Below are 7,203 nucleotides of genomic sequence, written 5' to 3' on the forward strand. Positions count from 1 at the left end.
ATTGCCAAGAGGGCCATCATTTGCATATCATTGCCAAGGGGGCCATCATTTACCATATCATTGCCGAGAGGCCATCATCATATCATCTCATTGTATATTACATCAAAATTGAAACTATTTGCAGTCGAGAAATATATTATAAATCACATCAACTTAGGAAGTACATTTTGTTTTGTTCTACGTCAAAACCGGAGGAGGTTGACATTCGTACACAGTAACGACACTACCATTTTCTTTGAGTTACATTTTTCTACTAATGAGTTTTGTTTGTCTTTCGCGGGATCATCCAAGAGGATAGATTCTCAATTTAAGCACAGGTACGGATGACATTAAAAGAACGCAACACAACGTAGAACTTTTCTCAGTAGCAAATTAGAACGCGAGTTGAAGAATATCTCACACCACACCACACCAATACAAGAAGGCATGTGGTATTCCTTTAAGTTTGGTAGTCTCAATTTCACTCCAGAAAACTTCAACTTGTCACCGAAAGCAATTTCTCAATCTGAGTGACGATACACCAAGAGTTTTGGAAATTATGTCCGTGTAAGTTCTTAATTATGGGTGTGAAGCTAGCCACATGCATGGTTAAGAGGTTGCAAGCCTATTTTTCATACTCGATTCATGTCTCACTCCTCTAGTCGAAGGGTGATCTTAGCATAAAAGATCTCCTTTTCAATCGATTGAGTCGAACTACAAGCAGTCTGATTCCTAAGTTTAAGGATATGTAGGCGAGCTCGATGTTAAAAACTCGACTGTACTCCAACAAACCTCCTCATCCCAATTCACAAGCTTTCTGGTTTCTCCATAATTTGACTCTGTGATAGCTTTTGAATTCTAACTTCTCGTGCATCAAATAAAATGTCAAAATTGGATTCGTCAATTTTCTTTGACCAGGATCTCTTTCATCGATCCTACTCAAAGAAAGGGACAGCTGTTGACACCCAATTTTGACCATCCATAACTACTTTTCGAATTGCTATCTAAAAAAAATAGGCATTTTTCAAAATTATTTCTTTATTAATTAAATAAGTTTACATTTAGTTTAATAAATAGATCGTATATTTTGATATTCATAATTTATAATATTTTGCTATTTATTAATATTACTACTATTATTCTTATTATTTTTATAATAAGCTTAATACGTTTAAATATTCTTACGTATCTGTTTAGTATATATGTGTATATTTTGTTTACATAAAAAATATTTCTTAACTAAGTTTATTTTATAAGTTACGTATTCATATTAACATGCATATATTATATATCTATTTTAATACGTCTTGTATACATGTGCATATAAATTTATTACTTAATTAAATTTATTATATATTTAGTTAACTATATTTTAGTATGTATTATATACATACGTACGTCATATATATATATATATACACATATCTGCGTAGCATATACATAAGTAGTTGCTTTATATATAAATACGGCTACTTGAATAAATTTATGTTTTTTTTTTACTTATTCAATATATATATTATGATTATTAATTAACTAGCAATCTATTCAATTTTTCTCCATTTGATTTTAAGCATAGTCATTTTATTCAATCCATTTTAATTTTAATCTTACTAACTAACCCATTTTTTAATCTTAAACCCACCTTTTAATCATATCCATCCATTCCTTTTTTATCAATATCAAGATTTAATCCCAACCGCTCATCTCAATTAATGAACGGCTAGGATTACAACTACACTATCAAAATACCCAAACCCTAACCTAAACCAAATTGTTTTTAGTTTTTCTTCCTTTTGGTCATCTTCTCCAAGGAGAAGAAGACATAGCCGCCGCCACGCCTTCACCCCTCTCTCGCCGGAAAAACCATAATCAAACGACCCTCATCTCCTCTCTTCTTCTCTCCCTCGCCGTCAGCCTCACGCCGCCGCACCATCGATGAGCAGCAGCCACCAGCAACGACGAAGACGACGCCGCAACCAGCAACTCTTCCACGACGAAGCACAGCAGCGACGCCACCAGCTGCAGCAACGGCGAGACTGACGACCAGCAACAACGACCCCTCGTCGCTGTCCTCTCCTCCTCCGTCGCGAGCAGCTTCCACCGGCAACAACGACAGCAGCACGACAACGTCTCTAGCTTCAACGGCGACGCGCAGTGATGACGAGCGGCAGCAACGATGAACGCCTAACAACATCTTGGTATATTTTCATTTAATCTTATTTACATTATATATATAAATATGTATATTGTAGATCTAAAAGTTTATATTCATTTTATGATTTGTTTAAAATATATGCTGAATATGTTTATTATGCCATTGGAAATGTTAGTTTTTGTTGTCTTTATGTGTGCAATAATACAATTAATTATTGAAAGATTTAGATCTTTCTCATTTTAGGCTCCGTTTACAGATTTTTGTTTTCAAAGCAGATATTGGATTGATTGTCTACTTCAAATGATTTGACAAACCCAAGATTCAAAAATTTTTGCTCATTAATAATCGATTAAGATCTCAAGCATACTATGTTGTTTTGCTCTTGTTTTGTTCTTGTTCATATTCATAATTATACATCAAATGTAGATCATTTTTTTAGATGTTTATTTATTTCTTAGAAATGAAGATTATTATACGTATTTGTGTTGTTGTTTTCTGTACATATTTATATTATTGTATTTAATTATGGACAAGTATAGTTGATGATTTTTATGGTAAGGTTTGTTATCATTTGCCATTGTTTAAATGCATATTCGTTAATTTGGAGGTCAATTTAACGGCTTGATGATTTGCTTTCTGAATTTCGGAAGAAGGTTTAATGTTTTACTAATGGTGACATAATTTATTGATTGAAATAATTATAGTAATTAATATTTTTTTAAAGATTTGCTATTATGCTATGATCATTTTTTGTATTTTATCATAATTAATTTTGTCCCTTCATGATTTGAGATAAAGTAGTACCCCACTACTTTAAATAAAGTTATTCTTTTTAACTTTTTTAAAGCATCTTTAAAAAAAAAGGTTAGTCCCTTTTAACTTTTTTAAAGCATCTTTTAAAAGATTTTAGAGACAAATCTTGAAAAGTGGTTTATTTTTGTCTAACTTAGTGGAAAATTTTGAATTAAGGGGATTTGGCCAGTTGTCTCTCTTGAGGGGGATGGTCTTTTACCCATCTATATAAAGACAGAGATTACACACACAGAAGAGGGACGAGAGTAAGGAGAAAGCTAAGAAAGAAAGAAAATATTTTTACTTGATAGAAAAATCTCAAACGAAAAAAAAAGGGGAGTTTCTTGCATACTTTAACACCACTTCTAGTATTTAGCATTGGGTTTTCAGATTCCTATTTACTTGTTCCTCTAACCAAAGTACCCAGGTTAGTTACAACTTTCTTTATATGTTTGGTTTAATATTTTACCTTGTTTGTTTGTCTTGTTGAGATATAATTATTATTACTATGTGTCCTTTGTTATTCGTATACTACTTTGTATCTTCTTCATAGTTTAGCAGGATTGGAACTTCAAAGTTTGAGACGAGAAGAATTCGCTTGGGTTGGAGAAGCTACTACATTTTACATCTTTGTCTATTCATATTATTTTATTTATTTATTTACTTTTGTCTAAAAATGTAATAGTTTGTAAATAGTACATAATGAAATTACTGAGGAACTATTTAAGAGGGGGAGGGTTTATGTGCTACATGTTTTACTATCCGTATCTACTTGTTAGATTTGTTGATAAAATAGCTGTTTATCTATCTCACCTTAAGCATGTTAGGCTAATTAATTAACCATTAACATGCGTGTCAAAGTATTTAAATTTGAGTTTTAAATATCCGTAGTCATTTCAATATGTTTGTATGTATCTAATTTTGACTTCTTGGAACATCTTCGTATTGTAGATTTAATAAGTTGCATTTGTCTTAGTGATTTTAAATTGTCATAATGTTATAAAATGCTTATTCAAGAATTAAATTTGTATTATAACTTGTCTTTTAGATATCATATCTGTAGGTGTCTATTGATTAATTTTCAGCATGTAAACTTGCATAGCTACATGTCCATTTTAACGATAAAATATTACTTTTATCATGCCTATAGAAACTATATAAACCCCATCAAGTCAAATATTTGATATCATATTCAAAGACCCTATTAATATTTTTAGCATGTTATCCGATAATAATGAATGTTTTTATGATATTATTTTAATATAGAAAACCATGCCTATAAAATCTAACAAGTCTTGATCCAATTATTCTATTTAGAAATCGTACCTATAGGATTCTATAAATATTTCTCATTATGTCAAATGCTTAAATATCATAGACCCTTGTCAATTTATTTTTAGCATGCAAATTAAGTCGATATCATGTCTATGGGCCTTTATGAGTATTTCTTTCCATAACGTTATATTTAAAAATCATGTCTATAGGATTCTAATATATATTTATTACATTATTCTATTTTTGATACCATGCCTATAATTTTAATTAATTTTATGCATATAGAAATCATGAATATGGTATTTATTTAATAATTTCCAACCTTTTAAGTTCATGAGTGGAAATCATATCTGTAGGATTAAGTAATTATCTTGTCATATTATTTTATATTAAATTCATATGTATAAATACCTTAATAAATTTTCAGCATATCATTTCATTTATTAATCATGCCTACAATATATTTTATAAATTTTCAGCATGTAATAAAGTATAAATCTTGTTTCTATAATTTCATTAAGATCTTTAATTAATAAATTAAAATGATCAACAATGTCTTTTTCTTATCACAACTAGGCTATAATTAAGATTGCTCTTATATGTTTAATTAATTAAACTTTGTTTCTACGACCTTTTGGCTTGGCGCTCACACACACGCTTAATACTTGCTTTGACCCTCACTATTTATCTGTATTTTCAAGCATGCTAGTTAATTAATATAGAGGCTTATTTGAGATTTTATGTGCTAAGTGACGTCTTATTTGTTTTTGTTTGACGATGTGTCTAATTAAGAAACTTATATTTTCTTTAGTCTAACACCTGTCCTAATAGTACGTCCAATGCCTCTTGGATATTAAGTTGGGACGCTAGACACCTTCTAAGACGCTAGTTTTTAATATTTCTTTTAGATCGCTTTAGGATTGAATTAACAAACAAATCTAGGAGGGGTAGGGGTAGATAGGCCCTTCGGAAATGATGGAGATCGACCCGAGCAGAAAATGACAAAATACTATATTTTTGTCTTCCGATTAATAAGCCGGCGCTGATCCGAAGAATATGAGTACATAAATATTCCTACCCTATTTTTTTTAAATACTCTCGTTTGTACATATTTGGGGTAGTTTATTTATTATTTCGTTTGCCTTTTGCTATCAGTTATGTCACGCCCTAAGAGGGTACCCTAGGCGTGGCCGGCACTCAGAAACCATCTCTGGCTTCCGAGAGAACCACTTGGTCTCATTACTCATTTGTTCATCAGCGGAAGACGTAATAATACTAATGTGGGATTGTCATAATCAAAGGAAAAATATATAATTCTTAGAAGAAATAGTTTCTAAGGAGAACTACTCCGATTACATCATCAGACTCTGTCTATGAAGCCTCTAATACTCTTAGATGGTGCCAATGACATGTCCATGGCTACCTCAAAAGAAACATCACACTCAACAATAATAAAAGGATAAGGAGTTCCTTCGAATACAAGAAGGACTCACCAAATAGCTGAAAAGAAATGATCTTCAACGATGCGCCTATTGAGGATCTCTAACACCTGTATCTGCATCATAAAACGATGCAGGTCGAATGACGTCAGTACGTGGAATGTACGAGTATGTAAAATGGCAGGAAGGTAAGGACAGATATCAAGAAACTCCTCTCAAGAAAACTTAGCTCAGAACTCAACATCATCTCAACATGAATATGTAATGCAAGTTTAAAATATAATAATAAAAATAATAGTAATAAGCAATGCTTACTCAGTTGGGAGTTTTTCTAACCGACAACCATCACTTATGAGCTAGCGATGATACAACGAAGCGAGGTCGTTGCCACATCCATCCAATACCTTGCCAGGGTAAAGGACATCACCATCTTGGATCCATTCATCAAAGTCCTCTTTTTGGGACTTAAGAGGCATAGCCTCCATCCTACGCTGGCTACGTAGTTCTGCGGTTTGAGTCAATTAAACTCTTACCCAACTCGGTGCTCAATACTACTCCCAAAATATGTGCTCATATTAAACTCATCATCTAGTCTCATTGGACTTTAATTTAAATCATCAAACTCATCTCATTACCTCTTCATCAATTATTATACTTCGAAAACATCATTTACATCTCATCAAAACATCTTGCTCAAAATATTATTTTCTCAAATTCATTCAAATTCAACTCTTTTACTCTTTCAAAACTCAATAAAATACATATATAGTATTAATTCATATAACTCTCTTTTTATCAATAAAAATAATAAAAAGCCAACATCTTTACTCAAAACATATGTAAAAATATTCATGAACATCAAATCAATTAGAATTCATGGGAAAGTAGCCATGAACAATAATTCCAATAATATGAGAGATAAGAATAATAATAATATTAATGCATAAATATATCAAACTCAATAGAAGAAGAATTAATTCATCTAGAATTCAAGATTTGAATAAAACTCAACTATAACTCAATTATAATAAATTTAAATATTGGGCGCATGGACGAACTTAATCCAATGCTATGAAAGCCTTACATACCTTAAATCCGAAGGTTTACTCCGAATTGGATTACTCTTGGATCCCTAGCCTTTTCTTCTCGCCGGAGCGTTTTGTGTACTACCCGGAGTATAAGAATAACCGGAGTAGTATTTTTATACTACTAAAACTAAAACTATATTTGAGAAGAAGTATATAGAGAGAAGAAATGCTTAGGAAAGCTTGATGAATAAAATGAGGAAATAAGGTGGGTATTTATAGGTGGAAAAGAGGGACCTAACAATAAATAAAATAATTATAAAGAAAAATCTGAAAATTTAATGGAATATATTGATGTCATGGATGATGTTAAATGGAGGACAATTTATGTCATGCATGATGTCAAATGCATCTAGATGTTTCCATGGTAGGTAAGATGAGTTCTTTTTAACAGAATACTCATTTTCGAAGCTACGTTTGAATAAGATAAATTCCTTATTAGGATTTGGTTTCTTCATAAGAATTGTAGATATGGAAG

The 7,203-nt window shown here is 31.5% G+C and overlaps 1 long non-coding RNA gene across 1 annotated transcript; it reads right to left on the reverse strand.

Moving 5' to 3' along the window:
* Nucleotides 1–5,474: 5,474 nt before the first annotated feature.
* Nucleotides 5,475–6,799, reverse strand: LOC129888369 (uncharacterized). Its single transcript, XR_008766643.1, has 2 exons — nt 6,729–6,799; nt 5,475–5,756 (listed from the first exon to the last, which is right to left on the reverse strand). It is a non-coding gene; the product is annotated as an uncharacterized LOC129888369 (long non-coding RNA).
* Between the last annotated feature and the right edge of the window lie 404 nt (nt 6,800–7,203).

The sequence above is a fragment of the Solanum dulcamara genome, chromosome 5, assembly GCF_947179165.1.
Source record: "Solanum dulcamara chromosome 5, daSolDulc1.2, whole genome shotgun sequence".
Classification (NCBI taxonomy): Eukaryota; Viridiplantae; Streptophyta; class Magnoliopsida; order Solanales; family Solanaceae; genus Solanum; species Solanum dulcamara.